General features: G+C 36.0%; 1 long non-coding RNA gene across 2 annotated transcripts in view; it reads left to right on the forward strand.

Annotated features, from left to right (window-relative positions):
* Positions 1 to 16953, forward strand: part of LOC141448083 (uncharacterized) — a 234509-nt gene that overhangs the window by 208329 nt on the left and 9227 nt on the right. For both annotated transcript variants that reach the window (XR_012454839.1, XR_012454840.1), the window contains one exon: positions 16026 to 16906. This is a non-coding gene — a long non-coding RNA (uncharacterized lncRNA). The remainder of the gene's footprint in view (positions 1 to 16025; positions 16907 to 16953) is intronic.

Raw genomic sequence — 16953 nt, forward strand, 5'->3', positions numbered from 1 at the left:
CTGCTGGCTCTCAGATGTTCTCTTCTCAGTAAGTGTGGTTTGTAACAAGCAAACCTTGTCCAGAGGCCGATAATGGAAAAAGCTCCGGGCGCCAATGTCCCTCAGATGGTGACGCATAAAAATGAATAAATATTCGTTTTCTGGTGACGTGAAATCCTCCTTAAATACACGTAACTTCGTTTTCCGACATATTTCTTGGTTGAAACCTGATTTACTCATTGCTAATGACTGGCCAAGGCCATGTAGCGGTGGGCAGCTGGTTGTCTATACCTAACTGATGTAGTTAGTTCGTCAATAGGAATACTCGATCTTCCAAGTGTTAGGACCCGCCATGAAGAAGTAGGTTCTCTCACTTCTTCCAAATATTTTAAGGTTTCTTGTGAACCATTTCTCAATAGATCCGCTTGGTGGAGGTTTTATGAAATGCCAGCTAAAAGGTTTCGAAGCCAGAGTGTATTGCCTCCTTAGCAAACCTCTGTTGGCATCCTTTGTATACCTCTGTACATTGGCGGGCTTAATCGTAGTCATTAAAGTTTGCTGGGACCTTCAATTTCTTGCGGTGTTTGTTAAAAATTTTCAATCTGACGTAGTACATCTCCATTGCCATTTCTTTTCCCATAGAAGATGGCGTTTTTTTTTTTATCCTAGCCTGGAAAAGTGCGAAATGATCGGTTTTTGCCATATTTCTGCTCGGGTGTAAATGAAAATCTTCTTGAATCATCATTTTGACTTTAGATTCAAAGTGATTGGATGAGTTAATCTACTAACCTCTTTCATAAAAATTGATGGCACGTTTATATGGATATCGGCACGTTTTCTGATCATCTTTCCAGTTGTTAATTGGTCCGGTAGGCTTCTTAGCTCTAACAGATGAAACATGCAGGGGCGGAAGGCCCCATGGGTGTGGTTCTAGGAGAAAAGCTCAATACCTTCTAAAGTAATGCCTATTTTTTCAGGCGGGCTTTAAATCTAATTACCAAATTAGGTGTCGTGGACGGAGGCGACTAGCAAACATACTTTACTATAAATGTCTCATATTAACCATTAAATAAAATCCAAGACCTAGCCTAGTACCGCAATACATCTTAGCTTTGCGGGTCTAGCATTTAACCGCCTAACATACTTTACTATAAATTTCTCACATTAACCATTAAATAAAATCCAAGGGCTATACTAGTACCGCAATACATCTTAGCTTTGCGGGTCTAGCCTATAACTGCCTAACATACTTTACTATAAATTTCTCATATTAACCATTAAATAAAATGCAAGGGCTAGACTAGTACCGCAATACATCTTAGCTTTGCGGGTCTAGCCTATAACCGCCTAACATACTTTACTATAAATTTCTCATATTAACCATTAAATAAAATCTATGGCTAGACTAGTGCCGCAATACATCTTAGCTTTGCGGGTCTAGCCTATAACTTAGCATAACTTCCCAATCCGTACAGAGCCAAAAGACCTCGGGTATTGCACACTTCGCTATTTGTCCTTTGTTCTATTGACCTGTAATTCTCATTAACAGCTTGATAAAGGCTAAATTATTGTTAAAAGTATAAAATATTTTTCATTCCTTTCATTCTTTCAACAGAAATTAAAAAATTATTTAAAAAAACAAATAAATTTACCCAATTAAAAACTATTAAATACTTAATAATAGAAGAGTAATAAAATAATATAATTAACAGTTTACTTAAAATTTAATTGAACAGAAGGACACTTTACCCCACCACATTAATAAAAAAATATAAAAGTTAATGTTACAAATAGTTATTCACAGCCTTGTTAATATTGTAAATATTATGTTAACATTGTGATTAACCTTTTTTTTTCTTTTTTAAAAAAATTTTAATTAACATGTGACAATTAGTGAAACATGTTTATTGAAGGTTACATTAAAAATGTTAGGTAATTGAATGTAGCTATGTGTTGTTTAAAAGAACTAAAAAATTGATGCACATTCTTTAAATTCAGTAAATATTTTGTAAAAAATTATGGGTGACGTTTTGGATTATCGTACTTTGGATTGAATTAGCATATTTGTGGTAAAGTTATTTGTGGTACGATGATGTGGATCTTATAAAAATTTCCCTTGCAGAAATTCTCAGTCTATTAAGAACAACAATTACAATAAGACAGAAAAGGGAAGTCGCACCGTGTAAGTTCCAAGGTCCAGGATTTGAGACCTGGATTGTGGGGTTCTTAGTATTTTTCTGACCTAGAGCACTATAAGTTAAGAAGAAGAGTACGTCTTGACAGACAATGCAGTGTAAGCCGGCACGTTGTCTAATGGAGACTTGACTTGTTCTTCCACAAATCGGTCGTTTTTTTCCTTACTCTTTCACGGAGTTGAGCAAGCACCTCACGGTAGTAATGTTGATTAATTATAATCGATATTTTCATCCGTTTTGAACGTGGAAGGACGACTCGGGTAATCATCATCTCCGACGTCTTCTCGGCCATCTTGGAAACGTTTGAACCACTCAAAAACTCGCACACTTGATAAACATTCATCGCCATAAACTTCTTTTAATAAAAGATAAGTTTCAGTGGCGGTTTTACCAAGTTTTGATGTGAAACTTCACGACAATTCGTTGCTCTACTTCATGTGTAGTATCATGTTTTCGGCAAAACGAAACTAACACCTCTTACACAAACGACGGTACCGGTCAGACAGATTTCTCTACAAACACGTGAGAGACGCTGCAATCGAAAGAGAAGGCTTTACGCTGCACAGCTGTTGGTCGTTAGGATTTGGCGCATGCATAGTTCTGTAGCAGCATCAGTCTAGTTATTTAATGGTCACACCTCGTAAGTAGTCGGCAATTTCGAAATAGCTTCTAGTTTGTGGAAGGGGCGTTATGAAATGAGAGAGAAAGCCTCCCCATTGCTGGAGTGTCCAAGAGCCGGTTGACCCATAAATTGCTTTCAGTTCAGGTTGGATAATTTCCTAGTGAAGTTTCCAAAAACCCTGGACACTCAATTAATAATTTGCAAAGCTGGACAGGATTAAACAAAAGTTCTGAGACGTATTTTCGGGCGGGCACCATTTAATGATTATTTGTGATATTGGCAGGAGATGGAGGTAACAGAAAATCACCGACTCAGGTGTCGTGATCGGAGGCGCATAGAAAACATACTTCAACTTTAATTTTTCTCAAATTATTAATTCAATTCTAGGCCAAGTTCGGGTAATCGAACCCAGTACCAAATAACCACTTTTCGTTCCGAAATCTCATCTGTTGATGCCCTTAATTTAATAAATACAAAGTACCGTCAGCCTCAGCATATAGACACACAGTTGCTGCCCCCAACGATAGTGAAGGTGATATAATTTTGGTTTCAGCGCATCCTCAGACTAAGCGAGTTTATCATACTTTTATCTTGAGCGCATCGACTCAAAGTCCGGATGGTTTGCTCTAAGAGCCGGTCGCTGGATTCAAACCCAGGATCTCTGCGTGGGAATTCTCTAACAATCCACTGATCTAATTGAATTCCTTCCCTATCACCCTTATTGTGAAACACGGCATGCGTTCCCTACAGGCAGCCTGAAAAAGTAAAGTAATTGACTATTTTTTCAGGCACGCTTTACGTCCAACTAACAAATTAGGTGAAGAGGACGCAGGTGACTAGCAAACATACTTTACTATAAATTTCTCATATTAACCATTAAATAAAATCCAAGGGCTAGACTAGTACCGCAACACATCTTAGCTTTGCGGGTCTAGCCTATAACCGCTAGGCTACCGTGGCGCCTCTGCAGGCAGCCTGAAGATACATTTTCTCTGGAAGGTCTAGGGGATTCCCAACGCTGGAGTTCTTAGCGATAGGAAAAAGCGTATCACATACTCGCGACTCAACGTAATCAAACAAAGTAGCCGTTTCCCTTGCCTTCCTGGCAAGAAACTGCCCTTCGGTTCCTGCAAACCACTTAGTTCCAAACTAGACAGACACTCCTTTCCTTTTAATTTTTTTTTGACAGTTTCTAATGCTCCGGAATTTCAAAAATGCACTTTAGGAGCTCTTCTACAGTGTGGGATTACAGAAAAGTTATTTATGTAGACATGAGAACGCATAAAATGCAATAAATCTGAACTAGGTTAATTCTTGTGATGATGAATAAGATTGGAAATACTTCCTTATTGCCGAAGGCTTCTTTCTGGTGAATCTGTCCTTCTAAATTAAAATTTTTTATTACCCATTCTGTTTCCCATGAGAATTCACTTGTTTATGCTTTTTCTTTTTCTTCCAACCACTTGGCATCATTACAAGAAACATAAAAGCAAACTACCATAGCGTCATCAATTGCTCCATTCTCTGTGGGTTCTTTTGTACAATCTTCTTGTTTTCTTGCAGTAATTATCGTGAAAAATTATATATAGAAACATTATTTTTTTTAAGTGATCAACAAGGAAAAATCTATGAATAACTGATTTTATGTCTCTTCTGAAGGTTAAATTGCGTTTATTTTTTTATTTTTTTTACATACACTCTATGATTGGCTGGCATGGTTTAATTTCTCAGCTAATCTCTTCTTAACTTCCTGAGCAAGTTTTTAAATAAGACCCTTTAGAAGTTGACTATATTTGATTTTTAATCTTATTTTTTTCGTTAGGATTAAAAGACTCACTAAAAAAATTAAAGGAATGCCTAATTTTATTTTTATTTAAGGCAGACTTTACCATCTTAGGTATCGTGTATCCTACCCAGATAAAATTAGAAGAAGAAGAATAAATATTTATTATGATAAATATATACAATAAATAAAATAAATAAGAAGTATAAATGTATAACAAAACATTTCAACCTTCTTAACTAAGTAGACAAGAGAAAAGTTAGGTGAGGAGGATTGGAATGCAGGGAAAAAGGAGTGGAAAAACCTGCAGCTAATGTAGAGAGTTAGTGTAGAATATGTTTTAGTCTTCTGTGTCCTGTATGTTGTAGACGGATCTGTAGGAGGCTATGTCGCGGCATAGTGGATTGGGATGGCAATCTAGAATGGAAAGGAGTTTGAGCAGACGATTTTGGATAAAGGAGTGTACAGGAGTAATGGACGTAGTCTCGTGGAGTGAGTCAATTGTAGTACGTCGTTGGAGAGTCTGTTGCGAGTCTGAGAAATTTGTTCTAGGTTATCTGAAGTTTCTTGATGTTGCCTACTACAAGTCCAGGCTCCAGGTAGGAGCAGGCGTAGAGCAACATCGGCCTAATGGACTACTTTGTAAAGGAGTAGTTTGTTAGTCACAGTCATCTTGGAGTCACGTGAGAGAAAAGGAAATAATAGTCTTACTAGTCCAGTTTGCCATGCGTTTATTTTGTCCTGAACGTGCGTATTGAAAGTCAGTTTGTTGTCCTAAAGTTAGCCCTAAGTACTTCACGTGGGTAGACCACGGAATGAGTGTGTTATTACATCTGATTTGTCGGTTAAGAGTGGGTCTGCGTTTGGTGAAGAGTATAGCGTTTGTCTTGTCGTGGTTTATTTTAATTTTCCATTTGATGCAGAATTTTGTAGATAAAATTAATACGCTACACTGCTGCCTGCTAGATCTCCTCCATTTAATACGCTACACTGCTGCCTGCTAGATCTCCTCCATTTAATACGCTACACTCTGCTGCCTGCTAGATCTCCTCCATATGCAAGAAGTTTTTTTTTACTCCCTTTGGCTCTAAGTAGCTGGTTTAGTGGTAATTCTAAGGGATGGACGGCCCTTCAGTTTGTAAGTCACATCTAGTAACTTTTTGACGTAATATCCAAGACAATTAAATATATTTAGTAAAAATTAAATTCCAGATTTTAGGTGAGCATAATCAGGTGAGAGGTCACCTGTAATTGTTATTGCTAATACTGCTATTGCTTTTAAGGTAGTCCTTCAAATTTTAATATATATACTTTTTTTTATTTTTTTAGTAACAAATTGACAATGTAATGATAGTTTTTTATTACCAACCTTGGTTAATTTTATTACTTTTATAGTTTACTAATATTTCTTTTATTGGTGTATTGTAGTGCGTAGATTTTTTTTTTCTTTTTCTTTTAATTGTCTGTAATAACCATTTTCTTATTTTAAATAGTGGCCCTTGACCGACTAAATATACATATTTTATTTGATCGCCAAATAAAAGTGTTTATTGGAATTTATATATTTTATTAACGTTAGTAAAAAAAATACCTCAACAAACCAGAGTTGAAAAGTATGGTGCTGAGTTATAAGATATTTAATAATATAAGGTAATTATGAAAGGCACCGACAATTAAGGTAGCAGTGATAACAGTTTAAGGCGATACACTAAACTACATTTTATTTTATACGATGTCTATCGGCGGAATGCGAAATCCTGTTATTTTATCTAATGCTTAGGGGTCTTTATAAAATTCAAGTAAAGTAATTGCCTATTTTTTCAGGCAGGCTTTACCTCCAAGTACCAAATTAGATGTCGTGGACGGAGGCGACTAGCAAACATACTTTACTATAAATTTCTCATATTAACCATTGAATAGAACCCAAGGGGTTAGACTAGTACCGCAATATATCTTAGCTTTACGGGTTTAGCCTATAACCGCCTAACATATTTTACTATAAATTTCTCATATTAACCATTAAATAAAATCCAAGGCCTAGACTAGTACCGCAATACATCTTAGCTTTGCGGGTCTAGCCTATAACCGCCTAACATATTTACTATAAATTTCTCATATTAACCATTAAATAAAATCCAAGGGGTTAGACTAGTACCGCAATATATCTTAGCTTTACGGGTTTAGCCTATAACCGCTCACGTTATCGTGACTCAATAGTTATATTTAAACAGAAATGTTTAGGTTTCTTATAAAATGCTCGTAAGTAGAATAGTCAATTTGTAGGAACATTTTGGCATATAAGGTTTGAATTCTTGTTTTATTTGGTTAAGTGGAAATTAAAAACTGAATATGAAATTAATTATTTGTTCAATGTGTCCTTTTAAAACTGTGGCTGAGAACTAGTTGCTGTTGATAACAATTCTGTGTGATTGTCCTTGGGAAATTAAATATAGAGACGATGGTATATGAGTGTGATAAGGGGCAAGGTCAGGGATCCGTTATCAAGCAGTAGCACAGCGCGCTATAACGACATTATGGCAAGGTTAGTCAACCTAATCACCGCTAGACCTGCCGCGGCCACTCTTAGATATTGTTCTACCTTTCTCTTCTACAATCATCATTAGACAGTTATTTCTACCAGCACTTTAGCATCAATCACTGCGCTTTAAACTTACATCTAGTATCTAAGCTTTATTTAAAATTGAATCACTTTAAAATATTGTACCTGTCATTACATGTTTGTCCTAAAAGTTTAATTTTTGTGCTTTAATGTATAAATGAAATTCTAATTCAGTTGTGTACATTAAGATGGTCTATGTATTGGTTTCGCCTACTATCTTAAAATCTCATTCATTAATATCGGTTCATGCACTTTTAGGCACTTTTACAGCCAAGAGATTTAACTAGCTAAAAACTTATAGGCACGAGCGGATAATTAGATTTGATTAGGAAGGCTGAAGGGCTGAATAGAATAAAAGATAATATTACTGACAAAGGGTCTAATGGCTAGCATTAACTATAACTTAGGAATCAGCGTAAATTGCAATAACTAACTGGGGGTAAACTAAATACAAACTATTTCTAAAAGAATTGCCTAGACTGAATGACGATTAGAGTGAGGTCGTGAAGAGAGTGTAAGAATGAATCCTCAGGGAGTGAATGCAGTGCCTGGATGCGATTGAGTGTCCCGAACGGTGGTCTGGCGTCCTTATATACTCTAAATACAAACTATTTCTAAAAGAATTGGCTAGACTGAATGACGAGTAGAGTAAGGTCGTGAAGAGAGTGTAAGAATGAATCCTCAGGGAGTGAATGCAATGTCTGGATGGAATTGAGTGTCCCGAACGGTGGTCTGGCGTCCTTATATAACCTGATGCTCGGGCAGCTTCTACTGCCCTGGGCCCTACCCAGCTTTAACCCTTTAAACCTTTCACAGCCTCTCTTTTCCCCCAACTTTTGGATTTCCCTATTCTGAGACACTACAGTGCCTTGGATCTCATTTAGTAGCCTAACGATATACAAGCATTCTGGCTGTTTCGATAGAAAGGGGTACTACACAGGAAATTGCCAAATAAACTGGAGTTGAATTCAGTTATTTCCAATCCTGACTCTTCTTACATCTCTCTCTCTCTCTCTCTCTCCCACTACCGAAGATCTTTCACGTCATTTCCGAAACTATAATCCCCAGTAGATCAACATATTTGTTGGCCTTATACCTATAATTATACCTGTAATTACTGATGACATGATCAATGCCATTATCAATTATCACTAATTGTTCAACACTCATCATTATTCATTGATACAATTGAAGTTAATTACTCATCATTTAATCGAATACAGCTTCTCTGTTTGGTTTCCATCAATACCGTATTAACGGGTATTAAGGTGTGATGTCATTACGGAATTTTGTTTAATTATGCTCAACTTCTCAGCATAATTAATCATGACGAAATATCGATTTTTTTTTTTTTGGCATCCCCTAAACTTTTTCAACTTTTAAAATGGAGTCTATACCGGAAATGAAAGTTTTTGTGAACCTGAGAGTGTACGAACAAGCCAGCTGCAAAGCAATCCAAAGTTCTGTATTGTGAATAATATTACTAAAGTGTAAGAACATATACTACATTTATTTATTACTATAATTTAGTGCGTGGCAATGTATTATCGATCAGCCACCCCCTTGTAATTTTAAATTATATTTTTATTTACGTAATGTTACAATTGTAACCTTTGCATGTCACGATCTGTGCTACTTTACCATTCTCTACGTTGATTTTCATCGTTTACCAACCTGTTTTTTTTGCCTGTTTTTTTTTTTTAAAGCTTGTAAAATCGTAAAAAAAGTTTTACCGGAAATGCTATTTACCAATTTATAAAATAGAATTTTAAAGTTCCTACACCACTTTACTATAACGATTTTTCAGTTTTTTGATTTCTCAAAATCAGCAGAATTAATATTTTCATTAAGTTTTAATAATATCGAAAATTTGGTACAATCATATTGTTCCTTTTAAGGCTCCACGTTATAGGCTAGACCCGCAAAGCTAAGATGTATTGCGGTGTAGGCGGTTATAGGCTAGACCCGCAAAGCTAAGATGTATTGCGGTACTAGTCTAGCCCTTGGATTTTATTTAATGGTTAATGTGAGGAATTTATAGTAAAGTGTGTTTGGTGGTTATAGGCTAGACCCGCAAAGCTAACATGTATTGTGGTACTAGTCTAGCCCTTGTGGATTTTATTTAATGGTTAATATGAGAAATTTGCAGTAAAGTATGTTTGTTAGTCGCCTCCGTCCACGACACCTAATTTGGTAGTTGGATGTAAAGCACGCTTGAAAAAATAGGCATTACTTTACTTGTCATTTTTTTTACTATTGTTCCTTTTACTTTTAATTATAATGAGAATAAGTAAAACTAGATCAACAGAAAATAATTAACATAATAATTTCTCTAGTAATTTATTACTAAACACTTTTACAAAATTATTTTTGGTTCGCGAAAAGAGAAAAACTATGATATTATAATGAAAGAATGGTAACTAAGCAGGGGGTTGGTTACTAGATAAGTTGCCGCCAAAGTGGCCAGACTGAGGCTTAGTTTCTCACGGTCAGTGGTCACCCTGCCGGACGTCAGATGGCGTGCTTGCCGCTCTAATGCTTCCCGCCAATATTATGTACTACATTAAGAACAAAAGTATTGATTTTTTATTTTTATTTTTTTAAATTAAAAACCAGTTTTACCTTCATTTCATCTTTGTAAGATGTGAAAACTAATTGTTCTCGAAAAAAAATACTTTCAACTCAAGATAAGAACGATTCACGTCTTAGACTTTTTTGGTCACTTTAGTTTACTGAAGAATTTTCTGTTTCCTGGCTGGGGTCGCCGGTCTCGCATGATTCTCATTGACCTTCACATCCAGGAACTTCCGTCAATCCTGTTTTTTCACGTTTACGTTCACCTTCCTCAATACTCAACATCAACATTTCGTCTTATTGGTGCTGATGACCATGTTTCTCTCAATAAGTTTCTTTTTTTTTCTTTTTCTGAAGAGCTTCTTTGCCTCCACCAATGAAATCAGGTCGCCCTTGTAGGAACTTAAGATATGTCTCATTCTTTGGGGTGTATCTTCCTGTTCAAAACGCATTTCAGCTGTTCCAAATTGTGTTGATATTCCTGCAAGAAGAGCGCACAGCTTATTAGTATCCTTTGAGATATCGCTAATCCCTGATTTGGGACATTTTCGGACTGTGAGCTATAAGAAGCTACTGGGAATAGGAAAACTAAGGGCCAGCCGCTGGAATTCGAACTTAACCCCTTGCCTCATATTGACAGTTATAGTAGGATAGATGCATAATCGTTAAGAAATCTAAAACGGCACTGTGAAGAACAGTTTGACTTTATCCCTGTATCTTTTCATTACAGTTGCACTTCTGACCTCCTGAGTTTCCTCTAACTTACACGTAGAAGTTCTAAGACCGTACAGTTCACTGTAAATGGAAGTCTGCCTAACCCACCTCCCAAAACGAGCCTTTCATCAAATTTTCCTTGAAGAAAATTTCATCAAAAGTTAAAGTCCTAGGTCAAAGGGAAATCATTTTCCATTTATGGCCGTTTTTAAAGTTCCCAAATATGTACTATGAAGATTAATTCTAAAACTTCTTGTGCAGTCTTAAATTCATGGAGGTTAACTTGTATAATCCTAATTCGGGACTTCGTAAAGTCAATTTCTGGCGAAAATCCAGAAGAATTGAGTACTTCCTGTTGAAAGTGAAAATCTGTGTAGAATGTGTAAGTAAATATAAAGATGATTTCATATGGATTGTCTATAAATGGAATTGACCAAAGACAACTAAGAGACAAACTAAGAGGACAACAAAACTAAATCCCCTCCGGGCATGAGGAAAGGTAGAAGTACTGGTTGAAGGTGAAGACGTAATAGAAGAAGAATTAAGAAGAGAGAAGGAGAAGAAGAAGATTGAGAGAGAGCAACACTGTGAAGGAAGGAGAGAAAGGTCAATGAAATGTTGGCGCGCCTGCTCCCTTGCTTCACTTCTTCAGGAATGAGTTGGAGTTGTTGACTAGCGCTCTCTTTTGTTTGGGGTCTAAGACTGTCTGTGTGTGGAAGCAGAAGTCTGTAGCACGAAGAGTTCAGATCGACACTGTGCAGCAGGTCCAAGGGGTCATTCAGCCGCAGCAGTAGAGCATCTCGCAGCTTCCAAACGCACACTCACACACCTAGAGCATACGATCATCCAAGGACAACTGGTCTCATCTCTCCCGCCCGGGTGTTCTTAACTCCTCCACTTTATCAGGATGTATGTGTGCGAGTAGTTCCGCGCCGACAATACAATACTTCCAAACAACGCCCAACACTCTAGAACGTCCCTGGCCCCCATCTCCATGCCTCTAAACAACTATTTTAGATTAGAGGACATATCTCCCACCCCGTCCGTCCTGAAGAACGTAAAGTGTATCGAACTTTAAAACATCTTAGGCTTTACTCTGCTCCCACCACTTTTTATTTTTATTATTTATTTCGAATTGAATTGAATTTTTTTCTATTTTATTGTTTTTTAAAGTGTTGTAGACCAATAATACTATAAAGATTAGTTTAGGGGCAAAAAAGTCTGTTAGATAGTTTATTGTGTCTTGTACCTACAAAAAAAACCTGCCTGTACCATCATGCACCGAGTCCGAAAATGTATCTACAGCGTTCATTACTCAGACTTTGTCTCAGTTCCGATCTCTCGGACAAACCTTTGGAATGCTTAGCACAGGTTACCCCAGCGCTAATTCATTTTTTCTTTACGCGCTCGAGTGGAAATTTTCTTGCTGATTTTCAACCCTTTCTTTACTTCACTTTAATCAAAAACATTTTTTTGATAAATTAATTAGTGCAAATTAAAAAAAGAAAAAGTTAAATTAAATTTAATTCATTAAAGTCAATATTAATTAAAAAAAAAAAAAAAAAAATTAGTTCGCCTAAGAGGGTTCATGTAAAAGGAAGGAAGCAAGATAGTTGTTACAGCGACAACTGTGGCTGCTGCAGGGTTCCTCGGCCGACCTTGAACACGGCGTGGCCCCCAGGAATGTATACAAGGTTGGCTACACCTGTATGTGGATATTACTATGTAGCTTAGTCTATTGAAGAGGTTAGGTTGGCACGCCTAGATTATGATTGTACTGTGTGTGACTCATCCTATATCACACTTTACGCGGAGGGTTTCTAATTTATTTTTTTTTTTTTTGGTAGTAAACTCCCCCCCACCTCCTCACCGCATTGAGGACTAATTGAAGCATGCTTCTTTGGGATGACTAAGAGGTTTCTTTCTATGAATATTTAGAGAGAAATCTAATTCGATACATTCAACTCCATTTTTTCCCAAAATTGAAAATGCGAAGGATCCAATTCTTGATGGTCAGCCCACGCTGCAAGAATTTGTGACGCTTTAGCTCTATATTAAGCTACAAACCTGACAGACGCTCAAAACTTCCTTCAAAACGGAAAAAAAGAGACTACAACTCAGTCACAAAACCGATCTGGACATGTGGGCTCTAGGTTTGAAGTTCAATTAAGCATTCCAATTCCTAATGCATCCAATCTTTCCAATCCAATCACCAAAGTCCTGTACTAGATTTTTTAAATACATAATAAATTCAAGGCCTTAAAACAGCCAAAATGTTGTGCCACAAACTAAAACATCATCATCAAAATAAATAAATAAATAAATCGAACTCAATCAAATTTAAATAAAACATGTGATTGACGTCACAGCAAAGGAAAAACTCCTGGAAATTAACCATGACTTTCTGACCCTGAATCGATTTTCTTATTTTTCACTTTGAATTTTCTTCTCCTTTTTTTGTTTTTTTGTTTTTACCTTAAAAGAAATTTTACTAAAAAAAACAGTCTCTTGAGGAAAAGTCACTTCCATTTTACTTTGCAACCAGTTTTTTCATGCAGAAAATTGCAGAGAAATTTTCACGCATTAACAAAATAGATGGACCAAAAGGAAACTGGAAAAGCGTCTAAAAAATAAAACACTTAATAATGTTACACAATAATCTAAGTTTAACCTTGTTAAAGAAGAAGGAGGTTATAATATTATATATACGAGTATATTGGTGTGTTCTGTAAGTATGATTGTGTCCGAGCGATATGTATAGGTCTGTGTTTTTGTGTAGCATGTGGAATGACGTACGTACGCACACGATTTACGTCGGCGACGAGCAAGATAGAAAAAGAGGGTGAATGAATGAGTGAGAGAGAGTGAGAGAGAGAATTAGTAGAGGCCTATGACCTGCCTGGGACTCATCATTGACCTTCGGTTTGCCCGTCTCAAGGACATCCAAGCAGGTATATATATATGTATAATATACATGCATTAACTATGTAGGTGCTCTAATGCTTTTTATCATATTAATAATCATACTCTTCCACCACTATCTATATGATTGTCTTTTTCTTTTTTTTTTCCCCCCCAAGAAATGATTTGTTCATTACAATTTTTCATGACAAAAGTATTTTCTCGCTTAATGTCTTGTTTTGCTGATAATGTAAGGGTAAACAGAAAATTGGGAATGATGGTTATTTTCTTACGAAGTAGGCAAAAGAAAATTGTAGGGTCATATTTCACCTGTTGTTTCCCATCATTTTATATGTTTATTTGCATAGAGCTATTATAATTGTATTTGAAAAATATGCCAGTACAATGGTATGTGACATCTAATGAATTTTAGACAATATTAATGACAAGTTACTGCAGTATAATTACTTTAATATCAATGAAGTATGAATGAAATGTTGAGTATGTTACTTGCTGATTTGTGTACCTACTATTTAGTTTTTGTGACCTTGAAGCGTAGGTGCTTAAGTGGCTAAAAGGAATAGAAGTACTTAGTACATAACTTGTGTAACACTTAGATCTGAGATGTTTTTTTTTAAAGAAATAATTGTTTAAAGAACGAAAAGATCGAAAAGTGAAGAATTAAAAGCATCAAGGGAATCGTTCATCAGACTTTCATTTTCAGTATAGTGAAAGCGATAAATTAGCGAAGTAGAACATGACATAAGCGTAATAAAAAATAATTATACACCTGGAATTAATGGCAGTAGGAACAATGAAAAGAAATAGAGCTCAAAAATACTATATTTTAAAATGTATTTCCATTTTTAGTTGATTGCGTATAATTCAATCAAACTAGGATATCATCAGTCAGATTTTATTATAAATCGATTGTTCGATTGTAAGTTCGATTGTTTGATCGTTGTTCTTGAGATGTGGAATGATGTTTTTTTTTTTTTTTTTCTTGTTTTGTTTATTGTTTCCCAAAGTTTCAACAAGCTTTGCCTGCCATCTTCAGGTAAATTATAGAGATTTCGAAGTTTTTTCGCTATTTGTTGACACCATGGAGAAAATAATTATTCCAAAATAATGCTCTTTTAAAGTGTTCACACGAAATGATATGTAGCTTATATGTATGTGACACCATCAAAACTTGTGAGTTAAAAATGATTTTGTTGTTCCAAGGCTATCACTTAGGAGGAACGCGTGCTAGGAAAGTGAGCGTGTCCAAATTGAAAGTGTTTTTGTTGTTATTGTTGTTGTTATGTGTGTGAAACGAGTGAACACTCTAATGTGTTGTGGTCAATGGGAGTGATGTGTTCAATTGAAACACTCTCTTCATGTATTTGCGTTACGCCCTGATTATTTGTTTAATAAGAAAGTAAAACTTAAGTTCAAGTATTCAATTTATTAATTCAGTTGATAAAATAAAATAAATAATCAAACGGTCACTATAATAAGACCGCATTAAAATAGTAAAGTCTAACAGTATATTAGGAGAAATCTTGTTTTGAATTCATTCTGTAATTAAAATTGAAATAGGCGCCACGATAGCCGAGTGGTTATAGGCTAGACCCGCAAAGCTAACATGTATTGCGGTACTAGTCTATATTCCTAATGGGTACTGTGAGAAATTATTAATAAAGTATGTTTGTTAGTCGCCACGATAGCCGAGTGGTTATAGGCTAGACCCGCAAAGCTAACATGTATTGCGGTACTAGTCTATATTCCTAATGGGTACTGTGAGAAATTATTAATAAAGTATGTTCGTTAGTCGCCACGATAGCCGAGTGGTTATAGGCTAGACCCGCAAAGCTAACATGTATTGCGGTACTAGTCTATATTCCTAATGGGTACTGTGAGATATTATTAATAAAGTATGTTTGTTAGTCGCCACGATAGCCGAGTGGTTATAGGCTAGACCCGCAAAGCTAACATGTATTGCGGTACTAGTCTATATTCCTAATGGATAATGTGAGAAATTATTAATAAAGTATGTTTGTTAGTCGCCTCCGTCCACGACACCTAATTTGGTAGTTGGATGTAAAGTCTGCCTTAAAATAAATTGGCAATTAAAATTGAAAAAAAAAAAATCTTCAAGGGCGATTCTAGTAATGAATAGATACCATTTTTAATGAAGAGAAAGAAAATCAAAGTTCTCAGGAGTAATGTTAGAACTGGACGTAGGATTACAATGACCCGCCATACTCATGAGAGTCTCACCCATCTGAGGTCATCCCAAGGGTATCATCGAAGGTGACCTACACCTTCTACCATCTCAGTCTTCCTCTTTGTACTTTAGTTCCTACGCTTATTTACAACTGCTTAGCGAATAAGATCCTATATCCTACTATTTATTACTTCTAATGATATAAATTGTTTAAAAAACATATTGTTTTATTGGTATCTATCTGTATTTCTCTTTCCCTTTCTCGACGTTTGCGTCAAATTTAGCCGAAATTTAATTTTCATCAAAAATTTCATGCTGAGGTTCTCTGATTATTTATTAGAATGATATCAATATCGAACAATGTATTTTTTAAACAAAGCTCAATTAAGTGACCCTAATGTACAATTTTTTTTGGTGCAATTTTACAGAAAATGAACAGAATCGAAACTACCAACTAATCAAGAACGTCAAGAATAAGAATTTTCTGGACTCTGATTTGGAATACCTACGTAGCTTTGGAGTACCAATAAGAAACATTTCCTGCCCAAAACTACTGCCTTCATTTGATTATAATTCGGCTTTTCTTCCTTCTAAGCTAGAACGCTAGACATCTACAACATCCACAAACAAAAGAAATCAGGAATGAACTATTGGATCAGTGCCCAAGAAGTATGTAACTCCGCTTGAAAGGGAAACTGCTGGTTCACTTTTCCTCCTTAAAGGGCAAGATTTTTATCCAGCCTAACTTAACAGCTCGAAAAGAATTACAATTTCTACAGTTAAGTCTTTGCAAGGAACAAGAAATCATATCTCTAACCATGGACTTCATTTATCGAGCGAATGGCTGTAAGAAAGAAATTTGCTCGGCAGAGACAACTGCACCAGAGGAGTTTGTTGAAGATTTAGAGGTTCTTGAAAGACCATTTTGTGAACATATTGATTTGAAAAGTACAAAGAAGGAGACTTCAAGACCGCTCAACATTAAGAAGAATTCTTGGGAACGCGTTTGGAGAATAGATGCGAGAATCTCTGCAAGTGGTAGAAGTTAAAAGAGCCTGAGGCTGACCCGGATACCATCGTAAACCGAGCATAGAAGAGACTGGGTACATCCAGTTACTCAAACATCTACTCTGTAGTCCCAAGTACATCATTGACTTGGAGTACTTATAGACACCCAAAGCACCACGAGCAAGAAATTGGAGGAAAACCTCTTCAGGAGATGTTCAGTACCTTGATTGTTTCCATACTGCATCCTCAGTCTTGCTACAAAAGGAGAACTCACCGGATGTAGCTAAAGAGAGAGAAGAAGGTATTAAATGAAACATTATTTGAATTAAATAAAATTAATCTTTTAAT

This window comes from Rhodnius prolixus, unplaced genomic scaffold (assembly GCF_049639745.1).
Source record: "Rhodnius prolixus isolate KJV_2025 unplaced genomic scaffold, Rpr scaffold_13, whole genome shotgun sequence".
Lineage (NCBI taxonomy): Eukaryota > Metazoa > Arthropoda > Insecta > Hemiptera > Reduviidae > Rhodnius > Rhodnius prolixus.